Raw genomic sequence first — 23,965 nt, forward strand, 5'->3', positions numbered from 1 at the left:
TGTTAACTCGTGCCGCTAGAGCTGTTAGAGATGTGCACCGTTGAAATCAATCAATCTTTGGCCCATGTTGCGTTGTTACGGTTGCGCGGTCTTTTATAATTAAATGTTTTAAATATTTCTCATTATGAAAGAACTACGTACTTGATGAAGAAAATTTCTTATTTTGTAACAGAATTCTCCTACCGCGTTTAGGATCTGCCACAGAACCAGTTTCAAACGCAAAACAAATCTAAGCAATCAAAGATCTTATAGCATACCCACAACACGCTATATGCTGTGTCCACTGATTTCTAGCATTATCAATGTGAAGACTTATCCTGTTTCACTGGGAGGCAGTCAGTCCGAGAAAAATATATCTTATTAAAAATGTTTCGTTTTATGAGGAAACTTTATGAAAGAAAAAAAGAAATAACAATGGAAAAAGAGGACTTATTTTGTCGACCAAATGAAAGTAACAGTTTAAAGATGTAATTTTTGTCATGATGGTATTCTATTCATGCATTATTTTATTGTGTCATGTCGATTAAATTGCATTGAATAAAATCCCTTTGAAACTTCGTGTAGAAACGACAACTGTCAAAAAATGCTCACCTCGGTAGAGGTCTCTTCTTGCGCTCAGTAAAATGACAAGAAACAGTGGAATCCAGCTGGAAAATCTACACAACATCTTAGCGAACTTGGGCGCTCTATATTGTGATGCATACACCTATTGCTTAAAAACCAAAACATTTTTGCCAACTGCGCAACAGTTGAATTGTTTCAACGAGCACCTGCTAGTTATTATACAAACATCTGTTAGTTAAACATGAACATAATTTTAATATAATCGTAGTAAAGATGGTACTTGACCAACATTTAGCACCTTATCGTAGAGGAAGACTTGTAGTGATGAGGAAGAATTGGAACAAAATAACTTTAAAACCAACTAATTCAAAATCTCAGCAATAATTTAAAATATATACAGCAGTTATAACAAAGTTGAAAATTTCGGACATTAAACTTGTTGACAGTATCATCTCATCTATGTTACGTTCAGTAATGTAAGTTATATCCAAAGTAAGTCGTGGCAACTTCTCTTGTCTCCTGTTAAAACAACAAAAAGTATTTATTTATGACAATTTATATGGAAAACATAGATAATTTTTACTAAAAGTCTGCTGCGAAAAGTTACATAAGGGATTGAAAATGTTAAATAATAATTACTTATGCAATATGTTATAAATGGTAGAAAATTACAACAAATTCTTACACTTGTAAAACACGATGAAATATGTTAAATAATTGTAAATGTGTATTCGGTTTTGATTAACGAACGTTTTTCATAATGAATCTTTCTGGCTGTGAAACATAACATTGATCTTTTGTTTAAGTAGATTCAACTTTGGTCATAAATTTGATAGTGCAATATCGAATGCTTTTTACAGCAATCATTACAAGTAATATTTGTTGACCATATTTGCATGGCATGCTAATTGTTATATTATTATATTTTGTCAAAGAAAAAGAAAATAACAGATGAAAAAATTATGAAAAAGTTAAAAAGTATTGTTTCAATGGGCGATTCCTATAAAAAATATACTATGATAAAACAGATTGGCCAAGGGTAAGTTTAAATGTAATATGTACACCAGGAGCTTTTTCTACATTTAAAACTTAAAGAAAAGTGTGTTAAATTCTATATGGTAGACACTCTTTGGTTTGAGATTCTGTATGTGAGTTGTTCAGAAGACAAAATCCAAAGAAAAGTTTTGTGAAAAGTCGCAAAAGAATGATATAGTGATTTAAATATAAATTTGTACTAAGTAGTAAAATATTATAGATAAAAAGTAAGTATATGATATTAAACTGATCACTTTGAGTGATATAAAGTGAGTAAAGATGTCTTTACACTTTCTGCATAATAATTCCAACTTTGATAGTACTTCACTTCCTCCTTGGGTAGAAGAAAAAATAGCAGAGTTGTAAACATGTTAGTAGAAATGAGAAATTTACTAGCTCGAACTGAAAACTACCAGCATATTTATTTTATTAGCATGATGCATCATTAGTACATATTGCAAATGTATACACATTTTATTCATTGCAACGAATTTTTTCCCAATATTACCTCCTTTCACTTAAATAGCTTTTGTTTGTGTTTGAACTTCGCGCAAAGCTACTCGAGGGCTATCTGCACTAGCCATCCCTAATTTTGCAGTGTAAGACTAGAGGGAAGGCAGCTAGTCATCACCACCCACCGCCATCTCTTGGGTTACTCTTTTACCAACGAATAGTGTGACTGACTGAAACTTATAACGCCCCCACGGCTGAAAAGGCGAGCACGTGGTAGATGAGTTGGTGTCACTCGGATTACGAATCGAACGCCTTATCACACTTGGCCATGCCGGGCCCCTTAAATAGCTGTACTCATTCAGTGCTACAATCCATAAGCAAAAAGGTTATTACGCATACCACAAGTGTCCTACCGCCCCTCCATTGGAAATAATTCATTGCTATGAGTCTTTGATGCAAATTACCAGACGAAAACCCTCCACCAATTATTGTGCCACATTTTCTTGTCACACATACGAGTACCTCCATTCAATTGCACAAGACTATCATTTTAATTTTGGCAGAGTTCTTGTTTAGACGATTGATTTTTTCTTTGGTGTGCTTTCCAATTATAACGTAAACAGTTGTACTATTGAAATGGTATTTTTTATTAATCGCTTTTGTTATTGTTAATCCACTGTCCAATTTTTATAATTTTCCTGTTTGTTTTTTGCACGTTTGTATTCATCTATAAAACAATTTGTTCCATTCACTATTTACCACGAATGTCGAGGTTAATGTTACCAATTTGAGTATCACACCTCTTACAAAACACTTTTTCATTCGTAACAGGTGGTGTGACCCGTCGTTGGATTTATCTACGATTATTTGCCAAGAGATAGGTACTGTATGGGCCAACTACCTCCACCTTCTCCTGACCTATACCTCGCTTCCCCAAGAACCTATTCGGTTTAACGAAGGTTTTGATTGCATTTTTCTAACGCTCAATTTTGCTGTACATTCTTATGCCCCATCTATGGAATCAGTTAGCCCTTAATGAAATATTAAGACATGATTTCTCAGGTTTGTGGTGTTTAATATGTTTCCTCTATTTTTTATGATCCCTGTCATCCTTATCATTTACTCTCCCTATCTTCTCTGGATATTTGATATTTTCAGTAAAGCATTTTACTTCCCAATTGGATGAGTGTGCCAGCATGTCTTTCCTTTCATGGGTTACGAATCACATTGCTTTTCTCAATTTTGGTTTTCAATTTCACTGTCTGCTTAAACACTGCTGGTCTTCAGTTTCACTGTCATTTTTCACACTGTTGTTTATCAGTTTCCCTAACTGTTGCAACACTGTTGGTTTTCAATTTCACTGTCTGTTTCAATACTATTGGTGTTGACTTCCACTTACTGTTTTTACACTGTTGGTCTTCACTTTCATAGGCTGTTTTAACCCTATTGTTCTTCAAGTTTAATGTCTGTTTTAACACTATTGGTCTTCACTATCACTTCTGTTTCAACACTGTTGGTATTCAATTTCACTGACTTTTAACACTGTTGGTCTTCAGTTTCACTATATGTTTTCACAATTTTGGTCTTCATTTAACTTCTCTTTCAACACTATTGGTCTTGAATTGAACTTCACTGTTTTAACACCAATGGTCTTCAATTCCACTGTCTGTTTAAACCCTGTTGGTATTCAATTTCGCTGACGTTTTAACACTAATGGACTTAAATTTCACCCTCCGTTTAAACAGTGTTGGTCTTCACTTTCACTCTCTATTTTCACACTACTGGTCTTTAATTTGACAGACTTTTGAACACTATTAGTCTGCAGTTTCACTGTTTGATTTACTTTAACTTACATTTCAAGACTATTCAACACAATATTGGTTTTCACTTTCACGGACTCTTCCAACACTGCTGGTGTTCAATTTCACTGTGTGTTTCGTAATACTGGTTTTGAGTTTTACAGTCTGCCTTTACACTCTTGGTCTTACCTTTCACCTCTCTTTCAACATCATTGGTGTTCAGTTTCACTGACTGTATCAACACTGTTGGTCTTCAATTTCAATGTCTGTTTTAACATTCGGTGTTCAATTTCACTGTCTATTTTCACACTGTTGGTTTTAACTTTCACTGTCTGCTCCAACACTTAGTTGCTTCAGTTTCACTGTCTGTTTTCACACTGTTGGTTCTCACTTCCACTTGTGTTTCAACACAACTTTGTTTCAGTTTCACTGTTTTCACGCTGTTGGTCTTCACTTTCACTAACTGTTCAACACCGTTGGTCTTGAATTTCACTGTATGTTTCAGTACTATTAGTGTTCAGTTTCACTGACTGTTTTTACACTGTACGACTACATTTTTACTGTCTGTTTCAACAATATTGGTCTTTACTTTCACGGACTCTATGAGCACTGTTGGTGTTTAATTTAAGTTTTTAATACTACTGGTTTTTAGTTTTACTGTCGGTCTGCACACTCTTGGTCTTCACTTTCTCTACTGTTTCAACACAATTGGTGTTCAGTTTGACTGACTGTTTTCACACTGTTGGCCTTCACTTTCACGTCTGTTTCAACATTATTGGTCTTCAATTCCACTAATTGTATCTCCACTAATGGTCTTCACTGTCACTGACTGTTCCAACACTGTTGGTCTTCAATTTCACTCTGTCTTTGAATACTATTTGTCTTCAGTTTCACTGTCTGTTGTGACACCGTTGGTCTTCTCTTTTACTTTCATTTCAACACTGCTGGTCTTGACTTCCTTTGACAGTTGTAACACTGTTGGCCTTCAATTTATCTGTGTTTTAACACTGTTTTCTTCCATTTCACTGTCTGTTTCAACCCTATTGTTGTTCAGTGTCTCTGTCTGTTTCAACACTGATGGTATTCACTTTCATTTCCATTTCAACACTCTTGGTGTTGACTTTCACTGACTGTTTTCATACTGTTGGTCTTTACTTTCATTAGCTGTTTCAACACTATTGGTATTCAACTTCACAGTCTGTTTTAACACTACTGGTGTGTAGTTTCAATGGCTGTTTCAACACTATTGGTCTTCCCTTTTATGGTGTTTCAACAATATTGTTCTTTAGTTTGACTGTCTGTTCTCACACTCTTGTTCTTCAATTCCACTAACTGTTTATAAAATGTTCGTCTTTACTTTCACTGACTGTTCCAACACTGTTGATCTTCAATTTCACTGACAGGTTCAACACAATTGGTCTTCATTTTCACTTCGTTTCAACACTGTTGGTCTTCTGTTTCACTGCTTGTTTAACACTTGGTCATCACTTTCACTGACTGTTTCAACACTGTTGGTATTGAACTTCACAGTCTGCTTTAACCCTACTGGTCTGCAGTTTCAATGGCTGTTTGAACACTGTTGGTCATCAAGTTTACTGTCTGCTTCAATAATTCTGGTCTACAGTTTTACTGTCAGTTTGTACACTGTTGGTCTTCATTTTCACTCACTCGTCAACACTGTTAGTCTTCGGTTTCACTGACTGTGTAAACAGCGTTTGTCTTGAATTTCACTGTCTGCTTCAACACTATTGGTTTTGAATTTCAATGTCTTCAATTTCACTGTCTCTTCCAACACTGTTGGTTTTCAATTTCACTGTCTACTTAAACAATGCTGGTCTTAAATTTCACTGTCATTTTTCACACTGTTGGTCTTCAGTTTCACTTTTTTTCAACACTACTGGTCTTGAATTTCACTGTCTGTTTCAATACTATTGGTGTTGACTTCCACTTACTGTTTTCACACTGTTGGTCTTCCCTTTCATTGGCTGTTTCAACCCTGTTGTTCATCAAGTTTAATGTCTGTTTTAACACTCTTGGTTTTCACCTTCACTGACTGTTTCAACACTGTTGGTCTTCAACTTCACTGTTTTAACACTATTTGTCTACAATTTCACTAGCTGTTTCAACACTGTTGGTATTCAATTTCACTGTCTGTTTTAATATCACTGGTCTTCAGTTTGACTGTCTGTTTGTCTGTTTGACTGTACACTGTTGGTATTCACTGTCACTTCTGTTTCAACACTGTTCGTCTTCAACTTCACTGACTCTTTAACACTGGTGGTCTTCAGTTTCACTGACTGTCTCAACACTGTTGGTCTTCAGTTTCACTATATGTTTTCACAGTTTTGGTTTTCATTTAACTTCTCTTTCAACACTATTGGTCTTCAATTCCACTGTCTGTTTAAACCCTGTTGGTACTTAACTTCGCTGACGTTTTAACTCTAATGGACTTAAATTTCACCCTCCGTTTCAACAGTGTTGGTCTTCACTTTCACTCTTTATTTTCACACTACTGATCTTTAATTTGACTGACTTTTCAACACTATTGGTCTGCAGTTTCACTGTCTGTTTTTACTTTAACTTCCATTTTAAGACTATTGCTGTTAACTTCCACTGAGTGTTTTCACACTATTGGTCTTTACTTTCACTGACTGCTTCAACACGGTTCGTCTTCAACTTCACTGTTTCAACACAACAGGTCTGCAGTTTCAATGGCTCTTTCAACACTGTTGGTTTTTAATTAAACTATCTGTTTCATTACTATTGGTGTTCAGTTTCACTGGCTGTTTTCACACTGTACGTCTTCACTTTTTGGGTCTGTTTCACACAATATTGGTTTTCACTTTCACGGACTCTTCCAACACTGCTGGTGTTCAATTTCACTGTGTGTTTCGTAATACTGGTTTTGAGTTTTACAGTCTGCCTTTACACTCTTGGTCTTACCTTTCACCTCTCTTTCAACATCATTGGTGTTCAGTTTCACTGGCTGTTTCAACACTGTTGGTATTCAATTTCACTGTCTGTTTTAATAGCACTGGTCTTCAGTTTGACTGTCTGTTTGTACACTGTTGGTTTTCACTATCACTTCTGTTTCAACACTGTTGGTCTTCAATTTCACTGACTCTTTAATACTGGTGGTCTTCAGTTTCACTGACTGTTTCAACATTATTGGTTTTCAATTCCACTAATTGTATCTCCACTAATGGTCTTCACTGTCACTGACTGTTCCAACACTGTTGGTCTTCAATTTCACTCTGTCTTTGAACACTATTTGTCTTCAGTTTCACTGTCTGTTGTCACACCGTTGGTCTTCTCTTTTACTTTCATTTCAACACTGCTGGTCTTGACTTCCTTTGACAGTTGTAACACTGTTGGCCTTCAATTTAACTGTGTTTTAACACTGTTTTCTTCCATTTCACTGTCTATTTCAACCCTATTGTTGTTCAGTGTCACTGTCTGTTTGAACACTGATGGTATTCACATCAATTCTGTTTTCACACTATTCCTATTCACTTCCACTGACTGTTTTCACATTGTTGATCAACACTTTCCCTGAGTGTGTCAGTATTGTCGGTCTTCAAATTCACTTTCTGTTTCAACTAAATTGGTCATCTGTTTCACACGATGTTTCAACACTTCTGATATTCAATTTCACTGACAGTTTTAAAATTATTGGTCTGCAGTTTCAATGACTGTATCAACAGTGTTGGTCTTCAATTTCTCCGTCTCCATCATCACTTTTGGTGTTTACTTTAACTGACTGTTTTTACACTGTTAATCTTCACTTTCACTAACTCTTTCTACACTAACGGTCTTTACTATCATTATCTCTTTTCACACTGTTCGTCTTCTCTTTCAACACTACTGGTCCCCAGTTTCAATCACTGTTTTAACACTGTTGGTCTTCACTTTCACTGGCTGTTTCAATACTTGTTCCTCCATTTCACTGTCAGTTTCAACACTAAGTGTTTTCAATTTCATTCTCTGTTTCAACAGTGTTGATCTTCATTTTCACTATATTTTAACACTACTGGTGTTCAATTTCAATGATTGTTTCAATGGTGTTGGTTTTCAGTTTCACTGAAAACGGCGTTGGTCTTTAATTTGACTGTCTTTTTGAACAGTATTCGTCTTCACTTTTACACCACATTGGTGTTCAATTTCACTGTATTTTTCACACTTTTGGTCTTCACTTCAACTTCTCTTTCAACAGTATTGGTCCTGAATTCAACTGACTGTTTTCACAATATTGGTCTTCATTTCACTGTCTCTTTCAAAACTGTTGGTCATCAAATTCAATGTCTGTTTCGACACTGTTGTTCTTCTGTGTCACTATGTGTTTCAATACTAATAGTCTTCAATTTCACATTCAATAGTGTAGTCTTAATTTTCAGTCTGCTTCAACTGTGTTGATCTTAACTTTCACTATAATTTAACATTACTGGTCTTCAAATTCACGGTATGTGTCAACAATGTTGGTCTTCACTTCAACTGCACGTTTCAACAGTGTACGTCTTCAATTTAACTAACGTTATCATCACTATTGATCTTTGGTATCACTTACGGTTTTCACAGTGTTGGTCAATCTCACTGTGTTTCAACAGTGTTGGTCTTCACTTTCAATGATTGTTTCGGTGGTGTTGGTCTTCAATTTCACGGTGTTTCAAAACAGTTGTTCGTCACTTGCACTGAATGTTTCAAGAGTGGAGATCTTCAATTTCACAGTCAGTTTCAGCAGTGCTGGTTTTTAGTTTCAGTGTCCGTTTTTGAACAGTGTTGGACTTTAACTTGACTGTGTGTTTCAACTGGGTCTCTTTTAACACAACTGGTTTTCACTTTCAATGACTATTTCAATAAAGTCATCAATTTCACGGTCTGTTTCGGCATTGTTGGTCTTTAACTCAAAGTTTGAAAAGAGTAGTTCTTCAATTTCACTGTCTGTATGAATATTATTGGTCTTCGGTTTCACTGAGTTTTTCTACAGTGTTGGTCTTCACTTTACTCACCATTTTCACACTACTGGTCTCCAATTTCATTGATGTTTTGAAAACAATTGGTCTACAGTTTAACAGTCTGTTTTCACAATCTTGTTTTTCACTTTAACTTCCATTTCAAGACTATTGGTGTTAACATCCACTGACTGTTTTCACACTATCGGTCTTCATGTTAACAGGCTGTTTCAACTCTGTTGGCTTTAAAATTTACTGTCTCTTTCGACTTTATTCTTCACTTTATTCTATTGGTCTTCACATTTATTTCCATTTCAACACCCATGGTGTTGACTTTCACTGACTGTTTTCATACTGTTGGTCTTCACTTTCATTGGCTGTTCCAACACTGTTGGTATTCAATCTCACAGTCTGTTTTAACACTACTGGCGTGTCGTTTCAATGGCTCTTTCAACACTGTTGGTTTTTAATTAAACTATCTGTTTCATTACTATTGGTGTTCAGTTTCACTGGCTGTTTTCACACTGTACGTCTTCACTTTTTGGGTCTGTTTCACACAATATTGGTTTTCACTTTCACGGACTCTTCCAACACTGCTGGTGTTCAATTTCACTGTGTGTTTCGTAATACTGGTTTTGAGTTTTACAGTCTGCCTTTACATTCTTGGTCTTACCTTTCACCTCTCTTTCAACATCATTGGTGTTCAGTTTCACTGGCTGTTTCAACACTGTTGGTATTCAATTTCACTGTCTGTTTTAATAGCACTGGTCTTCAGTTTGACTGTCTGTTTGTACACTGTTGGTTTTCACTATCACTTCTGTTTCAACACTGTTGGTCTTCAATTTCACTGACTCTTTAATACTGGTGGTCTTCAGTTTCACTGACTGTTTCAACATTATTGGTCTTCAATTCCACTAATTGTATCTCCACTAATGGTCTTCACTGTCACTGACTGTTCCAACACTGTTGGTCTTCAATTTCACTCTGTCTTTGAACACTATTTGTCTTCAGTTTCACTGTCTGTTGTCACACCGTTGGTCTTCTCTTTTACTTTCATTTCAACACTGCTGGTCTTGACTTCCTTTGACAGTTGTAACACTGTTGGCCTTCAATTTAACTGTGTTTTAACACTGTTTTCTTCCATTTCACTGTCTATTTCAACCCTATTGTTGTTCAGTGTCACTGTCTGTTTGAACACTGATGGTATTCACATCAATTCTGTTTTCACACTATTCCTATTCACTTCCACTGACTGTTTTCACATTGTTGATCAACACTTTCCCTGAGTGTGTCAGTATTGTCGGTCTTCAAATTCACTTTCTGTTTCAACTAAATTGGTCATCTGTTTCACACGATGTTTCAACACTTCTGATATTCAATTTCACTGACAGTTTTAAAATTATTGGTCTGCAGTTTCAATGACTGTATCAACAGTGTTGGTCTTCAATTTCTCCGTCTCCATCATCACTTTTGGTGTTTACTTTAACTGACTGTTTTTACACTGTTAATCTTCACTTTCACTAACTCTTTCTACACTAACGGTCTTTACTATCATTATCTCTTTTCACATTGTTCGTCTTCTCTTTCAACACTACTGGTCCCCAGTTTCAATCACTGTTTTAACACTGTTGGTCTTCACTTTCACTGGCTGTTTCAATACTTGTTCCTCCATTTCACTGTCAGTTTCAACACTAAGTGTTTTCAATTTCATTCTCTGTTTCAACAGTGTTGATCTTCATTTTCACTATATTTTAACACTACTGGTGTTCAATTTCAATGATTGTTTCAATGGTGTTGGTTTTCAGTTTCACTGTCTGTTGAAACGGCGTTGGTCTTTAATTTGACTGTCTTTTTGAACAGTATTCGTCTTCACTTTTACACTACATTGGTGTTCAATTTCACTGTATTTTTCACACTTTTGGTCTTCACTTCAACTTCTCTTTCAACAGTATTGGTCCTGAATTCAACTGACTGTTTTCACAATATTGGTCTTCATTTCACTGTCTCTTTCAAAACTGTTGGTCATCAAATTCAATGTCTGTTTCGACACTGTTGTTCTTCTGTGTCACTATGTGTTTCAATACTAATAGTCTTCAATTTCACATTCAATAGTGTAGTCTTAATTTTCAGTCTGCTTCAACTGTGTTGATCTTAACTTTCACTATAATTTAACATTACTGGTCTTCAAATTCACGGTATGTGTCAACAATGTTGGTCTTCACTTCAACTGCACGTTTCAACAGTGTACGTCTTCAATTTAACTAACGTTATCATCACTATTGATCTTTGGTATCACTTACGGTTTTCACAGTGTTGGTCAATCTCACTGTGTTTCAACAGTGTTGGTCTTCACTTTCAATGATTGTTTCAGTGGTGTTGGTCTTCAATTTCACGGTGTTTCAAAACAGTTGTTCGTCACTTGCACTGAATGTTTCAAGAGTGGAGATCTTCAATTTCACAGTCAGTTTCAGCAGTGCTAGTTTTTAGTTTCAGTGTCCGTTTTTGAACAGTGTTGGACTTTAACTTGACTGTGTGTTTCAACTGTGTCTCTTTTAACACAACTGGTTTTCACTTTCAATGACTATTTCAATAAAGTCATCAATTTCACGGTCTGTTTCGGCATTGTTGGTCTTTAACTCAAAGTTTGAAAAGAGTAGTTCTTCAATTTCACTGTCTGTATGAATATTATTGGTCTTCGGTTTCACTGAGTTTTTCTACAGTGTTGGTCTTCACTTTACTCACCATTTTCACACTACTGGTCTCCAATTTCATTGAAGTTTTGAAAACAATTGGTCTACAGTTTAACAGTCTGTTTTCACAATCTTGTTTTTCACTTTAACTTCCATTTCAAGACTATTGGTGTTAACATCCACTGACTGTTTTCACACTATCGGTCTTCATGTTAACAGGCTGTTTCAACTCTGTTGGCTTTCAAATTTACTGTCTCTTTCGACTTTATTCTTCACTTTATTCTATTGGTCTTGACATTTATTTCCATTTCAACACCCATGGTGTTGACTTTCACTGACTGTTTTCATACTGTTGGTCTTCACTTTCATTGGCTGTTCCAACACTGTTGGTATTCAATCTCACAGTCTGTTTTAACACTACTGGCGTGTAGTTTCAATGGCTGTTTCAACACTATTGGTCTTCCCTTTTACGGTGTTTCAACAATATTGTTCTTTAGTTTGACTGTCTGTTCTCACGCTCTTGGTCTTCAATTGCACTAACTGTTTTTAAAATGTTCGTCTTTACTTTCACTGACTGTTCCAACACTGTTGATCTTCAATTTCACTGACAGATTCAACACAATTGGTCTTCATTTTCACTTCGTTTCAACATTTCAACACTGTTGGTCTTCAGTTTCACTGACTGTTTCAACACTGTTGGTATTGAACTTCACAGTCTGCTTTAACACTACTGGTCTGCAGTTTCAATGGCTGTTTGAACACTGTTGGCCATCAAATTTACTGTCTGTTTCAATAATTCTGGTCCACAGTTTTACTGTCAGTTTGTACACTGTTGGTCTTCATTTTCACTCACTCGTCAACACTGTTAGTCTTCAGTTTCACTGACTATGTAAACACCGTTTGTCTTGAATGTCAATGTCTTCAATTTCACTGTCTGTCCTCACACTTTTGGTTATTACCTTCATTTCTGTTACAACACTATTGGTCTCAAATTCCACTGACTCTTTTCACGCTGTTGGTTTCACTTTCACTGTCTCTTCCAACACTGTTGGTTTTCAATTTCACTGTCATTTTTCACACTGTTGGTCTTCACTTTCACTTTTTTTCAACACTACTGGTCTTGAATTTCACTGACTGTTTTCACACTGTTGTTTAACAGTTTCCTTAACTGTTGGTTTTCAATTTCACTGTCTGTTTCAATACTATTGGTGTTGTCTTCCACTTACTGTTTTCACACTGTTGGTCTTCACTTTAATAGGCTGTTTCAACCCTGTTGTTCATCAAATTTAATATCTGTTTTAACACTGTTGGTTTTCACCTTCACTGACTGTTTCAACACTTTTGGTCTTCAACTTCACTCTTTTAACACTATTTGTCTGCAGTTTCACTGGCTGTTTCAACACTGTTGGTATTCAATTTCACTGTTTTAATTGCACTGGTCTTCAGTTTGACTGTCTGTTTGTAGACTGTTGGTCTTCACTATCATTTCTGTTTCAACACTGTTGGTCTTCAGTTTCACTATATGTTTTCATACTTTCATTTTCATTTTGTTTCAATACTTGTTCCTCCATTTCACTGTCAGTTTCAACACTAAGTGTTTTCAATTTCATTCTCTGTTTCAACAGTGTATTCTTCATTTACGGTCTCTTTCAACAGTGTTGATCTCCATTTTCACTGAATGTTTTAACACTGTAGATCTTCAATTTCACTGAATGTTTCAACAGTGTAGATCTTCTATTTCACTGACGGTTTGAACAGTGTTGGTGCTCAATTTCACTGTGTGTCAATAGTGTTGGTCTTCACTTTCTATAACTGTTTCAACAATGTTGGTTTTGACTTTCACTGAATGTTTCAACAATGGAGATCTTCAATTTCACTGTTAGTTTCAGCAGTGTGGTTTTTGAGTTTCAGTGTCTGTTTTTGAAGTGTTTGCCTTCAATTTGACTGTATATTTCGATAGCGTGTGTCTTCACTTCTACTCTTGTCTTCACTTTCAACGACTGTCTCATTTGAGTACGTTATCAATTTCACGGTCTGTTTCAGCAGTGTTGGTCTTCACTTTCACTTCTGTTTCAACACTATTGGTCTTCACTTTCACTGAGTATTTTAACATTAATGATCTTCACATTTTACTGACTGTTTTCTAACTGTTGTTCTTTAATTTCACTGTTTGTTGCAACACTGTTGGTGTTACATTTGTCTGTTTGTGTCAATACTATAGGTCTTCAGTTTCACTCACTCTTTCAATTGACTGTTTTCACACTGTTGGTCTTCACTTTCACTTCTATTTCAACACTGTTCTTCAGTTTCAGTGACTGTTTTCACATTGTTGGTCTTCACTTTTACTGACTCTTTCAACACTCTTGGTCTTCAATTTCACTGAAAGTTTTATCACTGTTGAGTATGCTGCTGAGATTTCTGCTTACTGATAACCCATGTTTGTAGTTCTCTGGTGGGACTTCTGGTTACTGAAAACTCATACTTGTAGTGTTTTGGTGAGACTTCTGGTGACTTATAACACATGTTTGTAGTTCTCTGGTGGGACTTCTGGTTACTGAAAACTCATACTTGTAGTGTTTTGGTGAGACTTCTGGTGACTTATAACACATGTTTGGAGTTATCTAGTGGGACTTCTGGTTAATGAAAACTCATACTTGTAGTGTTTTGGTGAGACAAAAGGTAAGGAGGTATACAGTGAAGGATCAGAAATAGACAGGATAACTGTGTGTTGAGCAGTTGAAGTGAACTCAATTGGTCACTTTTGCAAACATGTCCCAAAGTTTCTAAATATAGATAATACAAGTGAGAATAACTATAAGTTAGAATAAAAATATAAATAACGTAAGTGTGTTAAAGAGATTTTAGTTTTCTATGTTTGATGTTCCATGTTTGTATAGAAAGTGTTCTGCTGAGAGCCACTCAACAATAACATACTGTTACGTCACATGTTGATAAGCGAATGATAGTGTTATTAATTCATAACAAGCTAGTGTAGAATCTCCTGTTTGTTGTCAACATTATTCATACCTGTTCTACTGTTATTTAAATAGTTAATGTGAACTTACCTTCATCCGTAGCTTTTCACAATCAACACGAGAAGTGACCGTCATACACAGGAAACAGATGAACGGATGGACAGACACTACGGTTCACAATGTAAAACAAGTAGTACATAATGTCCAGTTACATTCAAATATTGTCTGCATCTACTTTCAAAGTCGGTCTTCTTTGTTGCTGTGTATATCCATTCTGTAATATCATACATGAGTAAAATAAAAAGATTGTTGTTAGTAAACCACTAAGAAAATTGTACAAAAAACAAGACATGAGTAATTGGTATGTGTAGAAATTATAATTAGTTAACAAATACAATCATAGCATTTGGGATTAGGAGTTAGAAATCAATAGGTAGATTGTCTACTGGAGAAACTCGTCAGAGTTCACATGTAAACAAACATGAAAGTCTAGACTGGTGTTAATTCTTCTTTGTTGAACTATCAAGTAATCGATTAAATAAAACTTTCCACATCACAGAAATTTATTATTGGTAAATACTAAATGTAAATAAATAACGTAGTGTTTGAAAACTCGTATAATCTGATAAGGTTAACTTCATAGATAAAAACAAAAATTGACTGATATGCGTTTGCGCAATACAAAACAATCTCGATAATTGTATATATTTTGGGCTCCTTTGAAAAGAGGAGTTATACAACTAACTAACAGTTCTCTTGTAACTTTCCATTATTCAAGGATTGATAAAAAGTAGTAGTAAATAGCTCAATCTTTCCAGTGTTTGATTTCTTTCAAACCCTTTGGAAATATGTATCTGACCAATGCGCTTCTAGTTCTTTAAACATTCCAATTATTTTTATTAACTAGCTCAGAATCAATGCAGTCAACTTGATATATCTCATTTACATTTATCAACTGTTCAAGTTGCAAAATAATGTTTAAATCTTCATAAGTCACAAGGAAGGGCACTTTCTTCCAGTTTTCGTATCCGGAATGTAGGGCTTTTTGTTTTAGGCATTTCTCACTCAGAGTGGACACTTCCTTCCAATTTCTTCTCATCCAGTGTCTAGGGTTCTTTCTAGTAGTTATTTTTCACTCAGTGTGTAGGACACTACATTCCAGTATCTTCTCATACAGTGTTTAAATTTCTTTCTTGTAGTATTTTCTCACTCAGAGTGTATAGCACTTCCTTCCAGTTTCTTCTCATCTAGTGTGTAGTGCTCTTTCATCTAGTCATTTCTCACTCAGAGGGTAGGGCACTTCATTCCAGTTTCTTCTCAACCAATGTGTAGAGTTTTTTCTTGCGATCATTTGACACTCAGAGTGTAGGACTCTTCGTTCCAGTTTATTATCATCCAGTGTGTAGCACCCATTCTTGTTGTCATTTTTCACTCAGAGTGTACGGCACTTCCTTCCAGTTCCTTCTCATCCAGTGTGTAGTGCTCTTTCTTTACTCATTTCTCACTCAAAGGGTAGGGCACTTCCATTTAGTTTCTTCTATTCTAGTGTGTATAGCTCTTTATTCTAGGCGTTTCTCACCCGGAGTGTTGGACATTTCCTTTCATTATTTTCTCATCCAGTGTGTAGGGCTCTTTATTCTAGCTATTTCTCACTTGGAGATTAGGACAGTTACTTTTCGGATTCATTTTTGTAGTTATTTCTCACTCAGACAATAGGGCACTTCATTGCAGTTTCTTTTCTTCCTGTGTGTAGGGCTCTTTCTTATAGGCGTTTCTCACCCGAAGTGAAGGACAGTTCATTCCAGTTTCTTCTCATCCAGTGGGTAGGGTTCTATCTTGTAGTCATTTCTCACTCAGAGTGTTGGACTGTTCATTTCAGTATCTTCTCATCGAGTGTGTAGGAATCTTTCTTGTAGTCATTTCTCACTACGAGTATAGAGCACTTCCTTCCAGTTTCTTCTCATCCAGGGTGTAGATTTCTTTATTCTAGGCATTTCTCACTGAGAGTGTAGAAAACGTCCTTCCAGTTTCTTCTTATCCAGTGTGTAGGGCACTTTATTCTAGGCATTTCTCACTCAGAGTGTAGGACACTTCCTTCCAGTTTCTTCTCATCCAGTGTGTAGGGCTCTTTATTCTTGGCATTTCTTATTTAGAGTTTAGAGCACTTCTCTTATAGTTTCATCTCAGCCGGTGTGTAGGGTTCTTTCTTGTAGTGATTTCTCACTCAGAGTGTAGGACAGTTCCTTCCAATTTCTCCTCATCCAGTGTGAAGTGCTTTTTCTTGTAGTCATTTCTCACTCAGAGTGTAGGGCACTTTTTCCAGTTTCTTCTCTTCCAATGTTTAGGGCTCTTTATCCTAGGCGTTTCTCATCGAAGTGTAGGACTGTTATTTCCAGTTTCTTGTCATCCAATGTGTAGGGTTCTTTCTTGTAGTTATTTCTCACTCGGATATTAGAACAGTTCCTTCCAGTTTCTTCTTATCCAATGTGTAGGGTTCTTTATTTTAGGGATTTCTCACTCAGAGAGTAGAAAACATCTTTCCAGTTTTTTCTCTTCCAGTGTGTAGGGCACTTTATTCTAGGAATTTCTCACTCAGAGTGTAAAACACTTCCTAACAGTTTCTTCTCATCCAGTGTGTAGGGTTCTTCTTTGTAGTCATTTCTCACTCAGTATGTAGGGCACTTCCTTCCAATTTCTTCTCATCTAGTGTGTAGGGTTCTCAATTGTAGTTACTATTCACTCAGAGTGTAGGACATTTCCTTCGAGTTTCTTCTCATCAGGAGTGTAGGGCTCTTTATTCTAGGCATTTCTCACCCAGAGTGTAGGACACTTCCAGTTTCTTCTCATCCAGTGTGTAGGGCTCTTTATTCTTGGCATATCTTAATCAGAATTTAGGGCAATTCCTTCCAGTTTCTTCTCATCCAGTATGTAGGGTTCTTTCTTGTAATTATTTCTCACTTAGTGTGTAAGAACGTTCCTTCCAGTTTCTTCTCATCCAGTGTGTAGGGTTCGTTCTTGTAGTTATTTCTCACTCAGATTGTAGGGCACTTCCTTCCAGTTTCTTCTCATCCAGTGTGTAGGGTTCGTTCTTGTAGTTATTTCTCACTCAGATTGTAGGGCACATCCTTCCAGTTTCTTCTCATCCAGTGTGTAGTGCTCTTTCATCTAGTCACTTCTCACTCAGAGGGTAGGGAACTTCATTCCAGTTTCTTCTCAACCAATGTGTAGAGTTTTTTCTTGCGATCATTTGTCACTCAGAGTGTAGAACTCTTCGTTCCAGTTTATTATCATCCAGTATGTAGGGTTCTTTCTTGTAGTCATTTCTCACTCAGAATGTAGGGCACTTCCTTATAGTTTCTTCTCATCTAGCGTGTAGGGGTCTATCTGGTAGTCATTTGTCACTCAGGGTGTAGCACAGTTCCTTCCAGTTTCTTCTAATCCAGTGTGTAGGGATCGTTCTTGTAGTTACTTGTCACTCAGAGTGTAGGGCACTTCCTTCCAGTTTCTTCTCATCCAGTGTGTAGTGCTCATTCTTGTTGTCATTTTTCACTCAGAGTGTACAGCACTTCCTTCCAGTTCCTTCTCATCCAGTGTGTAGTGTTCTTTCTTTAGCCATTTCTCACTCAAAGGGTAGGGCACTTCCATTTAGTTTCTTCTATTCTAGTGTGTATGGCTCTTTATTCTAGGCGTTTCTCACCCGAAGTGAAGGACAGTTCATTCCAGTTTCTTCTCATCCAGTGTGTAGGGTTCTATCTTGTAGTCATTTCTCACTCAGAGTTTTGGACTGTTCATTTCAGTATCTTCTCATCCAGTGTGTAGGAATCTTTCTTTTAGTCATTTCTCACTACGAGTGAAGAGCACTTCCTTCCAGTTTTTTCTCATCCAGAGTGTAGATTTCTTTATTCTAGGCATTTTTCACTCAGAGTTTAGAAAACGTCCTTCCAGGTTCTTCTTATCCAGTGTGTAGGGCACTTTATTCTAGGCATTTCTCACTCAGAGTGTAGGACACTTCCTTCCAGTTTCTTCTCATCCAGTGTGTAGGGCTCTTTATTCTTGGCATTTCTTATTTAGAGTTTAGAGCACTTCTCTTATAGTTTCATCTCAGCCGATGTGTAGGGTTCTTTCTTGTAGTCATTTCTCACTCGGATTGAAGGACAGTTCCTTCCAGTTTCTTCTCATACAGAGTGTAGGGCTCTTTATTCTAACCATTTCTCACTCAAAGTGTAGTAAACGAGCTTCAAGTTTCTTCTCATCTAGTGTGTAGGGTTTTATCATGTAGTAATTTCTCACTCAGAGTGTAAGACTGTTCCTTCAATTTTTTTCTCACCCAATGTTTAGGGCTGTTTATTCTAGGTATATCTCACTCGGAGATTAGGACAGTTCCTTCCAGTTTCTTCTTATCCAATGTGTAGGGTTCTTTATTTTAGGGATTTCTCACTCAGAGTGTAGAAAACATCTTTCCAGTTTTTTCTCTTCCAGTGTGTAGGGCACTTTATTCTAGGCATTTATCACTCAGAGTGTAAAACACTTCCTAACAGTTTCTTCTCATCCAGTGTGTAGGGTTCTTCTTTGTATACATTTCTCGCTTATTGTGTAGGGCACTTCCTTCCAATTTCTTCTCACCTAGTGTGTAGGGTTCTCACTTGTAGTTATTACTCACTCAGAGTGTAGGACATTTCCTTCGAGTTTCTTCTCATCCGGAGTGTAGGGCTCTTTTTTGTAGTCATTTCTCACTCAGAGTGTAGGACACTTCCTTCCAGTTTCTTTTCATTCAGTATGTAGGGTTATTTGTAGTCAGTTCTCACTCAGAGTGTAGGACACTTCCTTCCAGTTTCTTTTCATTCAGTATGTAGGGTTCTTCTTTGTAGTTATTTCTCACTCAGTGTGTAGGACACTTCCTTCCAGTATCTTCTCATCCAGTGTGTAGGGTTCTTTTTTGTAGTAATTTCTCACTCGGATTGAAGGACAGTTCCTTCCAGTTTCTTCTCATACAGAGTGTATGGCTCTTTATTCTAACCGTTTCTCACTCAAAGTGTAGGAAACGAGCTTCAAGTTTCTTCTCACCTAGTGTGTAGGGTTTTATCATGTAGTCATTTCTCACTCAGAGTGTAGGACTGTTCCTTCCATTTTTTTCTCATCTAGTGTGTAGAATTCTTTCTAGTAGTCATTTCTCACTCCGAGTGTAGAGCACATCCTTCCAGTTTATTCTCATCCAGAGTGTAGGTTTCTTTATTCTAGGCATTTCTCACTGAGAGTGGACACTTCCTTCCAATTTCTTCTCATCCAGTGTCTAGGGTTCTTTCTAGTAGTTATTTCTCACTCAGAGTGTAGGACTGTTCCTTCCATTTTTTTCTCATCTAGTGTGTAGAATTCTTTCTCGTAGTCATTTCTCACTCCGAGTGTAGAGCACATCCTTCCAGTTTCTTCTCATCCAGAGTGTAGATTTCTTTATTCTAGGCATTTCTCACTCAGAGTGTAGAAAACGTCCTTACAGTTTCTTCTTATCCAGTGTGTGGGGCACTTTATTCTAAGCATTTCTCACTCAGAGTGTAGGACACTTCCTTCCAGTTTCTTTTCATTCAGTATGTAGGGTTCTTTGTAGTCATTTCTCACTCAGAGTGTAGGGCACTTCCTTCCAGTTTCTTTTCATTCAGTATGTAGGGTTCTTCTTTGTAGTCATTTCTCACTCAGAGTGTAGGACTGTTCCTTCCATTTTTTTCTCATCCAGTGTGTAAGGTTCTTTCTAGTAGTCATTTCTCACTCCCAGTGTAGAGCACATCCTTCCAGTTTATTCTCATCCAGAGTGTAGGTTTCTTTATTCTAGGCATTTCTCACTCAGAGTGGACACTTCCTTCCAATTTCTTCTCATCCAGTGTCTAGGGTTCTTTCTAGTAGTTATTTTTCACTCAGTGTGTAGGACACTACATTCCAGTATCTTCTCATACAGTGTTTAAATTTCTTTCTTGTAGTATTTTCTCACTCAGAGTGTATAGCACTTCCTTCCAGTTTCTTCTCAACCAATGTGTAGAGTTTTTTCTTGCGATCATTTGACACTCAGAGTGTAGGACTCTTCGTTCCAGTTTATTATCATCCAGTGTGTAGCACCCATTCTTGTTGTCATTTTTCACTCAGAGTGTACGGCACTTCCTTCTAGTTCCTTCTCATCCAGTGTATAGTGCTCTTTCTTTACTCATTTCTCACTCAAAGGGTAGGGCACTTCCATTTAGTTTCTTCTATTCTAGTGTGTATAGCTCTTTATTCTAGGCGTTTCTCACCCGGAGTGTTGGACATTTCCTTTCATTTTTTTCTCATCCAGTGTGTAGGGCTCTTTATTCTAGCTATTTCTCACTCGGAGATTAGGACAGTTACTTTTCGGATTCATTTTTGTAGTTATTTCTCACTCAGACAATAGGGCACTTCATTGCAGTTTCTTTTCTTCCTGTGTGTAGGGCTCTTTCTTATAGGCGTTTCTCACCCGAAGTGAAGGACAGTTCATTCCAGTTTCTTCTCATCCAGTGTGTAGGGTTCTATCTTGTAGTCATTTCTCACTCAGAGTGTTGGACTGTTCATTTCAGTATCTTCTCATCGAGTGTGTAGGAATCTTTCTTGTAGTCATTTCTCACTACGAGTATAGAGCACTTCCTTCCAGTTTCTTCTCATCCAGGGTGTAGATTTCTTTATTCTAGGCATTTCTCATTGAGAGTGTAGAAAACGTCCTTCCAGTTTCTTCTTATCCAGTGTGTAGGTCACTTTATTCTAGGCATTTCTAACTCAGAGTGTAGGACACTTCCTTCCAGTTTCTTCTCATCCAGTGTGTAGGGCTCTTTATTCTTGGCATTTCTTATTTAGAGTTTAGAGCACTTCTCTTATAGTTTCATCTCAGCCGGTGTGTAGGGTTCTTTCTTGTAGTGATTTCTCACTCAGAGTGTAGGACAGTTCCTTCCAATCTCTCCTCATCCAGTGTGTAGTGCTTTTTCTTGTAGTCATTTCTCACTCAGAGTGTAGGGCACTTTTTTCCAGTTTCTTCTCTTCCAATGTTTAGGGCTCTTTATCCTAGGTGTTTCTCATCGAAGTGTAGGACTGTTATTTCCAGTTTCTTGTCATCCAGTGTGTAGGGTTCTTTCTTGTAGTTATTTCTCACTCGGAGATTAGGACAGTTCCTTCCAGTTTCTTCTTATCCAATGTGTAGGGTTCTTTATTTTAGGAATTTCTCACTCAGAGAGTAGAAAAGATCTTTCCAGTTTTTTCTCTTCCAGTGTGTAGGGCACTTTATTCTAGGAATTTCTCACTCAGAGTGTAAAACACTTCCTAACAGTTTCTTCTCATCCAGTGTGTAGGGTTCTTCTTTGTTGTCATTTCTCACTCAGTATGTAGGGCACTTCCTTCCAATTTCTTCTCATCTAGTGTGTAGGGTTAGTTCTTGTAGTTATTTCTCACTCAGAGTGTAGGGCACTTCCTTCCAGTTTCCTCTCATTCAGTGTGTAGGACTCTTTATTCTAGGCATTTCTTAATCAGTGTGTAGGACAGTTCCTTCCAGTTTCTTCGCATCCAGTGTGTAGGGTTCGTTTTTGTAGTTATTTCTCACTGAGCGTGTAGGGCACTTTCTTCCAGTTTCTTCTCATCCGGAGTGTAAGGCTCTTTATTCTTGGCATTTCTCACTTAGAGTGTAGGATACTTCCTTCCAGTTTCTTCTCATCCAGTGTGTAGGGCTCTTTATTCTAGGCATTTCTTAATCAGAGTTTAGGGCACTTCTCTTCTAGTTTTATCTCATCCAGTTTGTAGGGTTCTTTCTTGTAGTCATTTCTCACTCAGAGTGTAGGACAGTTCCTTCCAGTTTCTGCTCATCCAGTAGGTAGGGTTCTTCCTTGTAGTTATTTCTCATTCAGAGTGTAGGGCACTTCTTTCCAGTTTCTTCTCATCCAGTGTGTAGGGTTCGTTCTTGTGCTGTACTAACCTTAGAATCGTTGATACCAGTGTTGATTACACCGATGTACTAAACAAGTGGAACCAATGGAACGAAGACAAATTGTTCAGTGTGAACATGTCCAAAATTTGAGGCTGAATTGACTTACTAACAGCATTCATTCCTAGTTTCATCCTGACGACCAGATTGTTAACCTAGGTAATTATAGCATAAGTAATCAGTGTAAATCAGTGCTAGCTAAAGGTCTTCAGTTCTCTCTTCCACCACGTAAACTCTATGTACCTAATTTAGTTTACACTTTTGAATCACAATACAGACACTAAAAGGACCTTCTTATGAAAGATAAAATAACTTTTTATCGACTCAGTAACTTTTTCGTGACGAAAATAAAGAAATCTGCCGTTTTTACTTTTTATAAATTTATGTCTTATATTCGTCTTTACTGTTTAAGCCCTGAATAATTCTTTTAAAAGAACTATTATTAAATAAAAATATTTATGTTACATCGTCCGTTAGTTATTCTTAACTAAAATAATTACTTGATCACAATCGTGGTTATTCTTGACAACTCTACCACATTTAAAATCCTAATCAAGGCCTATTCATTGTCATCCAACATAAAGAAACATTCCAAAGATACCTGAGGGAACTTAGAAAGAAAAATGTCGTAGGCATTTGACTGATGATGAGACGACACCAGGTAAACCATCACAGTATATTAATTTGTTATTGTGAGTTATATAGATATAATTATCCCAAATTTACCAAAATCACGAAGTAAAAGCACAGTTAATTAACAATACAGCAACATGGCATAGGCTATCTATTAAGAATTGCAGCATTATATTATGTTAAAAATAAATATTTTAGTGAATCCAATACAAAGAATTACGTTATATTTTCTAATCTTACTATTTTCTAACGGACATGACGTGCATATTTGTATCTATGTGACCGAAATAATAAATACATTATGTCATTATCTATTAAATGGCACCACAAAATAAAATCTATAAAAAATTCCCACTTTGGTATCCTAAATTCAGACAATTATAAAAATAACTACGATGCGTACGACAACGTAGCCCGGCATGGCCAAGCGCGTAAGGCGCGCGACTCGTAATCCGAGGGTCGCGAGTTCGCGCCCGCGTCGCGCTAAACATGCTCGCCCTCCCAGCCGTGGGGGTGTATAATGTTACGGTCAATCCCACTTTTCGTTGGTAAAAGAGTAGCCCAAGAGTTGGCGGTGGGTGGTGATGACTAGCTGCCTTCCCTCTAGTCTTACACTGCTAAATTAGGGACGGCTAGCACAGATAGCCCTCGAGTAGCTTTGTGCGAAATTCCAAAAACAAACAAACAAACGTACGACAAACCTTTGTTTATCAAGGAACAAAATTTTAAAGTATTGTCCTCGTAACAAGAACCCGACTTTCATTAGGACTATATCTGAATATTTGATTATATCTGTATTGATATAATATATAAATATAGTTTTCAGAAAAGGAGTTAAAAACACTGTTAATTTTAAATAAACGTACCACATTTAATAGATCAAATATAATGTTTGCTTAGCACA

The 23,965-nt window shown here is 36.8% G+C and overlaps 1 long non-coding RNA gene across 1 annotated transcript; it reads right to left on the reverse strand.

Annotated features, from left to right (window-relative positions):
* Window positions 1-799: 799 nt before the first annotated feature.
* On the reverse strand, window positions 800-23,043 carry LOC143240732 (uncharacterized). The gene is made up of 3 exons (XR_013021906.1): window positions 22,929-23,043; window positions 14,556-14,739; window positions 800-1,083 (listed from the first exon to the last, which is right to left on the reverse strand). It is a non-coding gene; the product is annotated as an uncharacterized LOC143240732 (long non-coding RNA).
* Window positions 23,044-23,965: the final 922 nt, after the last annotated feature.

This window comes from Tachypleus tridentatus, chromosome 13, assembly GCF_004210375.1.
Source record: "Tachypleus tridentatus isolate NWPU-2018 chromosome 13, ASM421037v1, whole genome shotgun sequence".
NCBI lineage: Eukaryota > Metazoa > Arthropoda > Merostomata > Xiphosura > Limulidae > Tachypleus > Tachypleus tridentatus.